We start from the raw sequence: 14,647 nt of genomic DNA, 5'->3' as shown, positions 1-14,647 counted from the left end.
GGGGTTTTATGCGCATGTTCTCCTTTTAAAAATGGGTCTAGAGATTGCTCTAGAGATGTGCATTATGTTGTGTTTGTTCAGGCTGCTGTTGAGGTTTTTTTTATTTTGAGTATTTTTACAAAAGAAGTACGTGCTCATTTTACAAAGCTGAAACTAGAAACGTGTACAGAAGAAAATGTATACGTGTACTCAGTTCGGAGATAAGAACTTTTTAAAGAATCATTCCTTTTGTATTTATTAGTTGGCATTCTACTACATCATAATATTTTTATAATATTATTTATCTATCCATATTCCTTCTCCTTGATTTATTTAGCATTTATTTATTCATTTATATCAGTATGGATTCATGCTCTCCTATTTTATTCAAGTTAATTATGATCTGTTACTGTCATTATTTATTTTGATTTAAAATTATCTCAGGTTAACAGAAGCCCCCTTCAAGCTGGCTTGCATCTTTTTGAGATGTCCCCAATTATTCCTTGAGTGCTTCCTTACTTTCCACCACAGCTAGGTGTTCTAGGCTCATCTTACATTTATTCTGTTCCAGCCCTGGAGTCAGTCTTTCCCCAGGGAGTTCTCACTCTTTTTAGTGAACTGTGGTTTTTAGAACCTAAGGTCTGGGTGCTGGGGTGCTCATTGTTCTGGGTGTCATTGTTCATAGGCTCTCTCAGCGTATAGAGGTAGGAAATGTGTGTATATACACATACCCATACATAGGAGACAACCACTTTTAGTATCTCAGAATATTTCCTTTCAGTGTTTGAGTCCCCTTTTAGTATGTTCTTGTTTTTCTTTTTATATAATTAAAATTATATTCAACAATATAGAATTATATTCTGTATTGTGATTTTTTCTTTAAATATTTTGTATACTGTGACCATTTCATGTCATTAAAATTATTCAAAAATTTAAGTGACTGTGTAATATTTTTATAATATTACCTATTGAGCCATTCACTAATTGTTGGAAATTTAAATTGTTTTTAATTATCATTGTTGTAATGCTGTGATAGACATTTTAAAACATAAGTCTTCACCAAGTGAAATTATTGGTCATAATGTAGGCACATGTGGGTTTTGCCAGCTTTATCCCTCAAGCTACATTCAACCTTTTTATTTGAGAGTATTTAGTTTGCTAATAAACCCCATCAGATTTCCCTCCTTGCTTGAAAAGTAGTAGATGTGCAAGTTTAGTTGAACACGATGATTATCAATTTTTTGTTTGCATTTGTTCAGTGCTTTGAGTACAAAATAGCTTACGGGTGGCGCTGAGTCCATTTATACGCACATCTTTGTGACTTCCCGCACTCTCCTGTGCTTTGCAAATGAATGCCTTTGTCTGGCTGGGTTTTGTTTGTTTGTTTTTCCATTTATTTCTGGGTCTGATCTGTTTTTAAAAATAATAGAGTGAGGGACTTCCCTGGTGGTGCAGTGGTTAAGAATCCGCCTGCCAATGCAGGGGACACAGGTTCGAGCCCTGGTCCAGGAAGATCCTACATGCCACAGAGCAACTAAGCCCGTGCACCACAGCTACTGAGCCTGTGCTCTAGAGCCCAAGAGCCACAACTGCTGAGCCCCCCCTCCACAACTACTGAAGCCTGTGAGTCCTAGAGCCCATGCACCGCAAGTACTGAGCCCACGCGCCACAACTACTGAAGCCCATGCCCTCTAGGGCCCACGTGCCGCAACTACTGAGCCCGCATACTGCAACTACTGAGGCCTGTGCGCCTAGAGCACATGCTCCGCAACAAGAGAAGCCACCGAGAAGCCACCACAATGAGAGGCCCGTGCACCGCAACGAAGAGTAGCCCCCGCTTGCTGCAACTAGAGAAAGCCCGTGCAGCAGCGAAGACCCAGCGCAGCCAATAAATAAGTAAATAAATATATAAATAAAAGCAAGAGAAAAAACAAATTAAAAAAATAATAGAGTAAAATGAATGCTTCTTAGGTTCTCTGTCGGGATAACATGAAAAAATTACTTCAATAGAAAAGGAAAACTAGGCACTTAAAAACTAAAATCCATTAAGGTAACATTATTATCCCAGGCATAAAGTGAAATCTAGTTTAAGTATTGGTGGCATCTTTTGAATATAGTACTACTAGATCATTTAGAAATCGATTGTCATTCCTAGCTGGGATTTTTCTTGAATCACCTGATACCCCCGGACACTTAGTTTCCCAGAATCTTGTTTATTCACTCATAGTTTTTAAGGGTCTACTATATGCTAGACATAAAGTTTATTTGAAAACGACTTTATTATTTAGGATTATGTTGGGCTTGGTCTGCAAGAAACATAAAATATGACTACAGAGCAAATGGGAGTTTATTTTTCTAACAGAATATTCCTAGGGGTGGCAGGTAATTACTGGCAATGGTTTTTCCCTTCTCAGTAGTATTAAGGCCAACATACCTTGGTCTTCCCCCTGTGGTTGCAAGGTGGTTGCTGCAGCTTTAGCCATCAAGTATGCATTCCAGGCAGGAAGAAGAGGAAAGGAGTGGTGTCAGCCATACTGATTTTCTTTTATCAGAATGCCCTCCAAAAACAACTTCTCATATCTCATTGGTCATAACTCTGTTATGTTGCCACTTCAGGTAGAGCAGGCAAGGGAGGAGGGGTTGGGAATGTGTTTGCTGGGTAACTGTGTGGCATTTGGTGTTCGTGGGGGAAAAAGCTATCCCTTGTAGACGTTGCTAATTATCAGCATTGTTCTCCCGCTGGTTTAGCCACTTTGTAACAAGGAATTTTATAAAAGTATTACAGCTGGAGAACTGAGCATTTGTTTTTACCAAGTACGCTCCCTTTGCATTGTGTTTCTTAAGGACACAGAGGCAGACATCCACGTTACTGCTTGTGCTCCAGAGTCTGAATAGGCCAGACTAACTATAGACAGAGTAAGTGAGTATTAGCTCTTTCTGCTTCTGGTATCAAATATTCCAGGGCCCATAGGTAGTGTTAGGTAGTATCTTTTTTTAAAAAACTATATCTTAAGAAGGAGCCCGTCATAGCTTGGCCTGCTTTGTTTTTTGTTTAGGTAATTCCATAACTGGGAATAATCTAGCACTGTTCTATTTGGTTTCTCACTTTGTACGCCACAAAATATTGAGGAATGGGAAACTTTCATTTCAGCATCAGTGCATACTATTGATACTTTTCTCCAAGTGAATAGTTCTGGTTTTGATAAGTTACAGATAGATCATTCTTTTTTTTTTTAAACAATGATATAGATTTATTGAAGGTAACCTTCTGGGAAAATTCAACCCATTTTTATAGTTGTATCTATGGTAGAGTAGAACAAAGTTACAGATATGTCATTCTTGGTGTGCATGTATGAATAGAGAATTCTTTATGATTTTGAAATAGAGAAAGGCTTTGTAAGCATGACACGAAGGCCAGAAGCCACGGGGAAAGTACTAGTAGCTATGACTACATAAGAGTCACAGTGAAAAAGATACCAAAAACAAAGTTATAAGTAAATGACAAACTGGGAAGAAAAAGTTCAATGTAACATTACTGTGTAAGAATGCTATGGAAAGAGATTTTACAGATCTCTAAGAATATCCCAATAAAAATAATGGGTAAAGCATGTCAACAAGCAAACTTAGAGATCGTAAAAGAAAAATCGCAAATGGCCAAAAAAATATAAAGACTGTCAATCTCATTAAATAAATGGATATTAAAATAATGAGATTTCATTTTTTTCTTATTAAATTGGAAAACATTAAAAGAGTGATAATCACTAATGTCGATGGTGTGAGGAAACAGACGCTTTCATTTACTGTTGTTAGGAATGTAAATGGCAAAATCATTTTGGAGGGCTATTTGGCAGTGTTTTTCAAAATTTTAAATGTAAATGTATCTGTTGACCCAGAGAAATCTCACTTCTAGGAATTGACCTAAGGAGACCTAAGGAAATAGCAAGTTAGCAAATATTTTTGTATCAAGGATCTTTATTACAACATTGTTTATAATGGTAAAAAATAAGAAACAATCCAAATGACCATCAATAGGGAACTAGTTAAAATAAAATCACAGAAAATCATTCATTGAAGTTATAAGCAACTGTTAAAGGAGGAAGTGGAGCTGTACGTATTAACATAATGTTTAATGTAATAAGTAGACTACAGAATACTATATCATAATCCTGCTTTTGAGTAAATAAACGTGTACGATTGAAGAAAAAGTGGTGCCTTACAAAAAAATATATTATACTGTCATGGCAAGATCTCCAGGTTATTTTGTTAACTAGAAAAAGAAACATCCATTTATGTAATACCCATTTATGTTTTTAAAATAAATATTAAACAGCTGTGTATGTATACGTATGTATGGATATGTTACACATCAATAATATTTAAAATGTTTACCTACAGGGAAGGGACTGGGAGGAGGAAGGGGCAAAGGGAGATTTCCACCTTTTTTTGTTTCTCATACTTCTGTTTTGCTCTAATTTCCTGCCACGAGGATGCATTCATATTAAGTGTCACTAAAAAAAATAAGAAGCTCTGAAACAGTGTACACCAGACTCTTCACATGTTTATTGCTGGGCAGGGTGGAGTAGAAGACACATTTTATTTTCTAGTCTATTATTTCTGTAGTATTTGATTTTTTTTTACAATAAACTTGTATTGCTTTTTATCAACAGAATAGGACATGTTCATTTTGAAAATTATATCTATAATGTAAAGAGGAGGTGGGAAGGTCCTGATTTTCTCTATTGAAGTATTACATAAATGAAAGAGCTTCTTTCCCTTAAGGCTTCTGCCCTGTGAGCCATTTGGATAAAACTGGCTTTTGAATACCCAAGTAGCTTCTGTCCCAGCCCACCCCTCCCCTTTTTTAATCATGGTGAAAAATTACATAACAAAATTTCCAGCACTTTTTTTTTTTTTTTTTTTGCGGTACGCGGGCCTCTCACTGCTGTGGCCTCTGCCGTTGTGGAGCACAGGCTCCGGACATGCAGGCTCAGCAGCCATAACTCACGGGCCCAGCCGCTCCGCGGCATGTGGGATCTTCCCGGACGGGGCACGAACCTGTGTCCCCTGCATCAGCAGGTGGACTCTCAACCACTGCGCCACCAGGGAAGCCCCTCCAGCCCTTTTGATTTCTTATTCTCAGAGGCCACTCTACCTGTGGTTCCTAACATACCCAGGTCTGGAGAGAGAAGCTCTTCTCTTTCTGTGTCTTGGGTCCAATTTGTTGTTCCACGCATGTGCCTAAGTTGGATTAATACCCAGTATTAATAAAGAGAGGAGAAGGGGGGAATCCCAGTATGGTTACTCATCCTTGAATCCCCCATGTCCATTGTCCAGTTTGAGCTCAAATTTGGACTTGGTCAAATTGAATTGAGACTAGAACATAGCTCTCATTAAGGGAGAGAGAGCAGAGGTCTTTAACACAGGGTATTAAAATACCCTTAGTGGAGGAAGAAGTACTGTCTGTAAAAGGATCTTTAGAAAGGTAGTGGCATCTTCATATTTCTGCTGATACATATTCTTTTCTCATGCTAGGAAATTTTCTCTTCAAGCAATCTATGTTTTAAAAAGTCTTTTTAAATGCAGAGTAGCCCAGTTTGCTCCTGTACTACCAGATTTCCCTTTGGGGCGTCTCTAGGTAAGCTTTGCATACGGATTTAAATGCCTTTACAGGCCCTCAGGTTTCCTTTGCTAGTGAAAGTCTCATGTGACCCCTGACACTTCTGCTGGTCTGGTATTAGGAGGTAGGCAGGTGGTTTCTATTGCAGGCCTGATGAACACTCCCAGTACTGGGAGGAGAGGGGTTGGTGGTATGGTGGTTAGCATAGCTGCCTTTCAGTACTGGGAGGAAAGAAAAGAAATTCAACTTTGCCCCTGTATCATGTGTTGCGTGCGAGAGAGGGGTTACCACGAGTCTACAAAGGATTGCTGGCTTTGCTGGACCCTCAGGTACTCTTGGCACGGGGCAGCACATCTCCCAGAGCAGCTCCTGTTTGCCCTTCAGAGTCATCTGTGCGAAGAGGGCAGAAGTGTCATGTGATGCTGTAGAGGCAGAGTTATCAGTGGGCTGAGGAGGACAAAGGGCTTGATGTCTCATTGGCAGAGAATCCCTCTAAGCATATTGTCACCACTGAGAACAGGTCAGTGTGTTACTTGCATGATTTACAGGATTGCTGTTCACTTCTCTGACTATTGAAGTTATTCTAAGCTTACCAAGGACATTTTAGAAGCAGAGCTCACTTTACATGGTGTGAAAGCCCTGGAGTGCTGTTAGACTAGAGGGAGGGTGAAGTGAAGATCCAGGTGATCTTTTATTATGGTTCTAACAAAATGAATTTGTCGGTTGTGGAAATAATCATCTGGGGTTTTGCCTGTGTTTTTGAAAGACCCTCTGAGGCAGACTTTTAAAGAAGTTCGTTCTTTTTCGTTTGCTGGGTAGATGTAGGTCAGATAATAAAATGCTAGTGTGACAAGTAGGAGAAGTAAATTCTGAGTAAGACTCTGAGACAGGTCGAGATGTGTTCCTCAAAACTGGCCACCACCCCAGATTTGGGATGGGGAATGCTTACTCTGTCAGCGTGGGTTTTGTTGTCAGCACAGAACAGGTCTAAGTGGCAGCAGTCAGCCTGGTGCCTAAGAAAATTGGTGTTTGCCTTGCATTTACTGCTGCTTCAGAGAGCATTTCTTAGATAAACCCAGTTCTGGTACTGTTCATTGAAAGGGTAGGTTATTGTATTTTCCTAAGAAGCTTTTTTTCTTATTACAAAAATGATAGCAATATCAACATTTTGTAGGTACTCCATTCCTTTGCAAAGAACTTAAATTCTCAGTAGGAACAGCAAAAATTTTCATTTTAACCCCCACTCTCTGCCCCCAGATAAAAAACCACTTTCCCCTCTCCTTTTATAAAGCTACTGGCTTTAGAAAGAACAAGGAGAGAATCCTTTAATGATAACTGCTAAGCACCAAATACATTATTGTTTTACATCTGGAGTTTTAGAAATGTACAAATGTAATCCAGCCTTGTAAAGTGCTTTGTCAACATCACTGCCACGTTGTTCTTGAAGTGCCGCGGTATAATAGAATTTGTACAGGCAATTTATCTTCCGCGTGCCATTTTTGTGTGTGGGTCTGTACCCTAAGTATGGGCACATTCTACCACTCTCCTGATGGTGTTCTGTTCTCCCTAATTGGTAATCCAGAGGTTACTTAGACCATTTTTGATTCCCCGTTACCTACTTTACCGCCCCCCCCCACCCTTTTTTATTAGCCATAATGCGCTGAATCGTGGTGAAATATTCTGAGGAAGTTTGCTCAGCATTTGAGAGCACATCAGCTAATAACCCCAGAAATACCCTCCACAGAGCATTTTTCGTTGGTTAAAAACTTGAGAGCAAGAATGGTTAAGATATAGATGTTTTCTCTGAGGCTTCTTATCTCCTAAAAAGACACAGGTTGTTCTGACAGGTGAAACAAGCCCGAGCAAATATGCAACATTGATCTAATCAGCAGGAACGAGCTGGAAACTTGCACTGGTGCTGTCTTTCCCCAGCGTCATTAAAGGCTCCCATTACTCTTTTATTAGAGGTTCCCTCTCTTCCTTATCAGATTACAGAATGAACATAACTCATGGCAGTGATTTGATCTCTTGTTAAAGAGGATTACAGCTTTGCATTAACTCGGATTGACACAGTTTATAATTTGCTTGTTGATGCTCGGGAGGGCGGCATCCCACGTTTGACCCCCCAGCAGTGCTGAAGGGAAAGGACCCCATATATCATCATTAAAGATGGCGTCCAGCACGGAGCGAGGGGGCCTGGGGCCTTCCTCCTCCAGAAATGTCAGAAAGGACAAAGAGAACGTTCTCAAGTTCAAACCTGACACTTGGGCCAGAGTTTTAAAATTTGATTGCAAAGAAAGCACTGCTCTCGTTTCTTCCATATTTCCTGGTTCGCTGGTTTGCAGTCCTCACACAGTTCTGAAGAATTTGCATTCTCAAATTCAAGGCTTGGTTCCAAGCAGGTTGTAGAGAGAGAAAAGCACATTTTCTAGAAAGAGATTGTAGGTGCTGAACAGATAAATCTTTCCTCAGAATAGGGTTTCTTAACTATAGTGCTCATTTCTGCAGGCAAATTCCCATCATTTCTTCAAAAGATTGTGAATCTTATTCTTCTCCCAAAGGGATATTTCACATTCATTAAAGTGAGTGTAAATGTTTCTCTTAAGGAATTATTATTTTTAAGTTTTTGTATTCTATTATTATTGTCTTTTAAAATGTAATATCTTATACTGTATTAGTCACAGTGAAGTAACTTGCAAGGAGGTAGGCAGCAGCTAATGTTTTTCACCTGAATTTAGATTAGTTGTCCATTCATATTATGAATACATTTCCCACAGTGCTCACTGAGCCACCTGAGCAGCTTGGGTTGCTAAGATGTGCAGATCATCTCAGTTTTTGTGTTCATCCTTTGCTCTGATTTATCCACCCTAAGTCTGCCACCCTATTTCTGATTGGCAGTGAAATGGCATGGAATGATAACTTCATATTCCACTTATTATTATTTTATTTTATTATTTATTTATTTTATTTTGCGGTACGCGGGCCTCTCACTGTTGAGGCCTCTCCCGCTGCGGAGCACAGGCTCCAGACGCGCAGGCTCAGCGGCCATGGCTCACGGGCCCAGCCGCTCCGCAGCATGTGGGATCTTCCTGGACCGGGGCACGAACCCGTGTCCCCTGCATCGGCAGGCGGACTCTCAACCACTGCGCCACCAGGGAAGCCCTATTATTATTTTTTTGGATCTCAGTTCCTTGACCAGGGATTGAACTCGGGCCACAGCAGTGAAAGCCCGGAATCCTGACTACTAGGCCACCAGGGAACTCCCTCAGATTCCACTTACTGAACGTTTACTGTACGTCAGACACTGTTCTAAACTCTTCATATGTATTTTCATTCGGTCCTATGAGAAACCACTAAAGTGGTTGACATTATCTGTGTTCTATGATAAGAATACTGAGGCAGAGAGCAATTGAGTAATTTGCCCAAGACAAACAGCAAGTTTGTAGGGGAGCTGGTTTATGCATCTGGGAGTGTGGCTTCTGACCCCTGCCCCTGTTTTCAAGAAATCAGCAAGCTTATTTATTTTATTTGTTTTTGGCTGTGTTGAGTCTTCGTCGCTGTGCGCGGGCTTTCTCTAGTTGTGCTGAGCGGGAGCTACTCTTTGTTGCGGTGCGCGGGCTTCTCATTGTGGTGGCTTCTCTTGTTGCGGAGCACGGGCTCTAGGCTCGCAGGCTTCAGTAGTTGTGGCTCGCGGGCTCAGTAGTTGTGGCTCGCGGGCTCTAAAGCGCAGACTTTGTAGTTGTGGAGCACGGGGCTAATGTGAATCACTGAATTTCCAGGCCTGCTCTTATGGTTACACCATTCTTTGATTCCAAAGACCCTAAACCTCATAATTAGCTTTGAAACCTGGTCCAGTGTATTCAGTCCATTTGCTCTTGACAGTTCTCTTTCTTCCGGATTCAGGTGCCTGTCACCTTCTTTCCTTAGAGACTACATTTTTCCCGTATAATAAAAACAAAAGGGACTTCCCTGGCAGTCCAGGGGTTAAGACTTCGCCTTCCAGTGCAGGGGATGTGGGTTTGATCCTTGGTTGGGGAGCTAAGATCCCACATTACCTCAAGGCCAAAAAACCAAAGCATAAATCAGAAGCAATATTGTAACAAATTCGATAAAGACTTTAAAATGGTCCACATCAAAAAAGAGAAAAAAAAAATCTTGGGCTTCCCTGGTGGCGCAGTGGTTAAGAATCCACCTGCCAGTGCAGGGGACACGGGTTTGAGCCCTGGTCCGGGAAGATCCCACATGCTGCAGAGCAACTAAGCCCGTGTGCCACAACTACTGAGCCTGCACTCTAGAGCCCGCAAGCCACAACTACTGAGCCCATGCTCCTAGAGCCCGTACTCAGCAACAACAGAAGCCATCGCAATGAGAAGCCTACACATCACAACGAAGAGAGTAGCCCGTGCTCTCCGCGACTAGAGAAAGCCCGCGTGCAGCAACAAAGACCCAATGCAGCGAAAAATGAATAAATAAATATATTTTTAAAAAATCTTAAAAACAAAATCTTATGGAAGAAAATTTGGAAAATACTGAAAGCGCAAAGGAAATTCATGTTATCTGCTACTGGGAATTGAATATTATTACTACTACTAATATATTTTCTTACAGAACTTTTTATGTGTATATTTTTTAAAGATAGATTCATATATGTTTGAATCCCTCTTTCCAGTTAACTTTATATTATAAGCATTTTAATACCATTAAATATTTTAAAGACATCTTAATGACTTTATAATATTCAGTTATGGAATATGTATTCTTGGACGTTTAGGTTATTTCTGATTGTTTTTATTTCTCTTTAAGGAACGCTGCAGTGAACATATTTGTATAGAAATGCAAGTTTTAGGTTTTGCTTGTATCTTTAGAATAGGTTCTAAGGAGTAGAAGGGTAATCCTGGGTCAAAGGCAAAAACTTAAAAAAAAATTTTTTTTTATTGCAGTATAGTTGTTTTACAATGTCGTGTTAGTTTCTGGTGTATAGCAAAGTGATTCAGTTATATATGTACTTTCAGTGGTTCGTGATAGGTTGTACTGATTTACATCCCCCCCTCCCCCCACCTGAGGCTCATGTCATTTACCTTTGCTGATATGGAGAGTTCAATAACAGTGACCCTTTACTGAGGCCCTACAGTGTGCTAGGCACTGGGCTAAGTATCTAATGTTTATTTTCACATTTAATCATAGCCTTGAAGAGTCTGTATATTTATTAATCATTTGTATTGCTGTTTTTATCCTTTGTCCCATTTTTTCTTTGGGTTTAATTTTTCTTTGCAGTTTGTGTGAATTTTACATATTATGATTATATACCATATTTCCTATTTTTTGTAGCTCTCCCCGTTTGCTCACCTGTTGGTATTAACGATCTTTATTGGTCATATGTAAGTTTTACTTTTTATGTGATCTAATATATAACACCTGTTTCTTAGGAGTGTTTTTCATTGCTTTTATGCTTAGGCACTCCCTCTTGGATCCCAGGATGAGCTGTTCGCTGATACTTTCTCCTGCTTTTTTCTGATTTCTTACTTTTGGTCTGCTTGGCACTTTATTTTCGTATATCATTCAGTGGTCTCTACTCTCCAGTCCTACGGCTTCTTTGTGAGCCCAGATTTTTTTTCTTCCCACATAGACTGTTAACACCAACAGCCTCTTGACCCCCCCGTCTGATTTAATTAGTTCTGTGCATCATTGCCAGATTGCACCTTCCTAAAATACCACTTAGGAAATGCTATTCCTTGTCGCCTACAGCGTAAAAGCCATACTCGAACCTGCCACTCAAGGCCTGCAGTGATTTGTCACCCTGCTACCTTTCTCTCCTCATCACCTGGTTTGGTGTGCACTTCCTTTGTGCTGTCCTGCCGGCCCCTGAGGTCCCAGGACACACTCCCTCCTCCTCCCGCTTGTGTCTCTTAATTCTGCTCATGGGAACTGGAGCATCTCCTCACCCCTGCCCTGTCTGCATCCTTTCCTGTTGCAGGGTTTGTAGTCCTTGGTACACATCAGCCTTTTCAGAGAGCCTTTAATGGTTCCCTACCCCCGACTGAGGTGTGGTTCTTTTGGCCTTGAACCCCCCCCCCCCTTTTTTTTTTTTTTGCGGTACACGGGCCTCTCACTGTTGTGGCCTCTCCCGTTGTGGAGCACAGGCTCCAGACGCGCAGGCTCAGCAGCCATGGCTCACGGGCCCAGCCGCTCCGTAGCATGTGGGGTCTTCCCGGACCAGGGCACGAACCCGTGTCCCCTGCCTCAGCAGGCGGACTCTCAACCACTGCGCCACCAGGGAACCCCTGTTTATTTGTTACTCTCTAACAGTACTTATTACGGTTCACAAAAACACTTATTCGGGTTTTTTTCTTGCTAAGAATGCTTCATTTATATGTCAAAGTACAATAGTATGCGTATGTTTACTATAATCCTGTGTTTGGTATTATCGAGTTAGATGACTTGGAGAGATTTTAGTAAAAATGTATGGTATTATACTCATACATTTGCAATAATATATTTTGATTCCAATTGAATCCTGCCTTACTTACTGTATAGCATTTTTGTAGCAGAAGTTTTATTTGCAAAACATTTAAGTCTTTTCCCAGTTGATGTCAGCCTTCTCTGGGCTAGAGAACTGACTCGGGATACTTGAGCACCTGTTCTGCCCCAGCTCACAGACAATGTGACCTTGAAGAAATCTTGTCTCTGGGACTTGGTTTCCTTCTTTATAAAGTGAAAATAGTTCTTCTTGCTCATTAGATTCTTGAGAATGAAATGTTCTTTGTAATTTTTTTGTTTCTTAGAAGAACTGTTTTAATGATATCTGTACAAATAGGTAAATAAACAAAATTTACATTTTCCCATGTGTACATATTATGTCATTGTCCCTTTGCCTGCAACGCAGATATACCCATTTCTGTGCAAACCTGAGAAGAGTTGGCTATAGGTCTCCTGTCTGAAGTGCCTTTAAAGGCCTTCAGCTTATGAGTCTGTTGCTTGTAAGCAATTTGCTGGTAAGATTATTTTTGCAAACAATTCCTATAAGATGAATGAACAAAGGCTTCTTGCCTCTTTTACTAAAATCTCTCCAAGTCATCTAACTCTAATATACAGATCTTCATCGATTTACAGTGGGGTTGCATCTCGATAAACCCATTGCAGGTTGAAAATAACGTAAGTCGAAAATGCATTAAATACACCTAAGCTACTGACATCACGCCTGACCCTCGCCCACCTTAACCGTGCTCAGAACACTCACATTAGCCTACAGTTGGGCAGAATCATCCAACACAAAGCCTATTTCATAATAAAGTGTTGAGTGTCTCATGTCATTGATCGAATACTGTACTGAGAGTGAACAACGGGAGGGCTGTCTGGGCACAGAGTGGTTGTCCACCCCTGTGATCGTGTGGCTGACCGGGGGCTGCCCTGCCCAGCATCACAAGAGGGGATCTGCCGCACATCCCCGGCCCGGGAAGAGAGAGGTCACAGTTCAAAACTGGAAGTACAGTTTCTAATAAGTGCACATTGCTTTTGCACCATCGTAAAGTGGAAACATCTTGAGTCGAGCCGGTGTAAGTCAGGGACCGTCCGCACTTTGCTCTGTTCCCACGGCACTCTGTACACGGTAGTTCACTGGCAGTGCAGACCCTAATCGATTACTCTGCGGGCTCTGTCTCCACGTGAGGATGTCGCACCGCCTGAGAGCGGGCGCCATAGTTTGTTCTTCGCTCCTGGCCACGTTGGAAAAGCCCTAGAAATAAGGAGAGTCCAGCTCCGGGACTTGTCATGCCCAATCCTTTACTTAGAGAGTTTTGGAGGTCTTTTAACTTAGGATGAACCCTGGGAAAAGGTCTTTCAAGAACACTCCTGTATTGCAGTTGCTCCCAAGAGTCTACGCCACAAACTTGTATCATACTGTCGGTTTTCTCCTGCCCATCTTGGCTGTGATAACCATACCGGGTTTGGTTTCTGGTGGCCCTTCTACAAATTTTTAGTTACTGTGGAAACATGGAGTGTTCAGACAGGGCTCTGTGATGACCAGTTCTCATTGTAGGTCAGCATTTTTGGAATGCTCTCAGGATTTGTTTGGTTTAAGAAGACATTTCTGGAATGACTCCTGTCTGTGCATTAACAAGGCATAATAGTCCTTGATTTCCTTTTGTTATTTTTAGTGTTGGTATTAAGTGTCACAGCAAAAAAGGATATTTAGATAAAGCGCATTGCCTGAGTGTACTTTGAGTTCCAGGTGCTAGGAAGCGGGGCATTTGTAATGGGAAGCTGTTACTAACTACCCTGGAAACGAGGTCTTGAATGAGCCAACCACACCTTGTGTTTTATCCATTGTCTTCCTCTGGGGAGCAGAACACTTTGTAAACATTAACTCTTTTACCCTTTGGGCACCTCCACTTAAAAAGTAAATAAGACTGAAGGCTCTTTCTTCTCCAATATAGATGAGGAAACGTCAGCCCAGAGAGGGAAATTACTGGATCCGAGGAAGGGGAGGCGTTCTGGCCTGGGGTGTTGGGAGTCCGCACTGTGGACCAGGCAGCCTAGTGGCCGCTGGCACCCAGGAGCCACCCCTTTCTGCTTCCTGGAGGCGGGTGGGGGTTGGGCCTTCTGTGGCGCGTGTAATGTGAAAGGCTGCAGAGAGGAGCAGCTGTTCTTCAAAGCTCCGTGCTCCTCTAAAAGGAGGGACAAATCAATACACATTTTCTCCTGCCGGCGCTGGCGGCGCTCAGCCTCCTCCTCCTCGCCCAGCTCTCCATCCTGCAGGGGAGGCACAGCCGGGCAGCAAAACTGAGTCACCAGCTTCCAGGGGCAGAAACGCAAACCACTCGTTTTGCACAGAGCAGCCAGGCTTTTAAAAACCAGTCCCATAACTGGCCGAGGTCATCAGATTGCTGACTTAAGCGACTCTGGTGAACCGAGGTGCGTGGGTGGGGGGTGGCCCTGTTGCAGACACCCGGAAGCTGAAGGCTCCTGGGCACTTCTCCTGGGGACAGGTGCCCTGGCAGGTGTCTGGGAGAAACCTTTTTTCCAAATTTCTCTCCTCTGATTTACGGTGGAGAG

General features: G+C 41.8%; 1 protein-coding gene across 1 annotated transcript in view; it reads left to right on the top strand.

Moving 5' to 3' along the window:
- AATF (apoptosis antagonizing transcription factor) overlaps positions 1 to 14,647 on the top strand; it is a 97,560-nt gene that overhangs the window by 73,244 nt on the left and 9,669 nt on the right. The gene's annotated exons all lie outside the window — the stretch shown is intronic.

This window comes from Leucopleurus acutus (assembly GCF_964270905.1).
Source record: "Leucopleurus acutus genome assembly, chromosome: 19".
NCBI lineage: Eukaryota > Metazoa > Chordata > Mammalia > Artiodactyla > Delphinidae > Leucopleurus > Leucopleurus acutus.
This window is presented reverse-complemented; position numbering and strand designations above follow the sequence as displayed.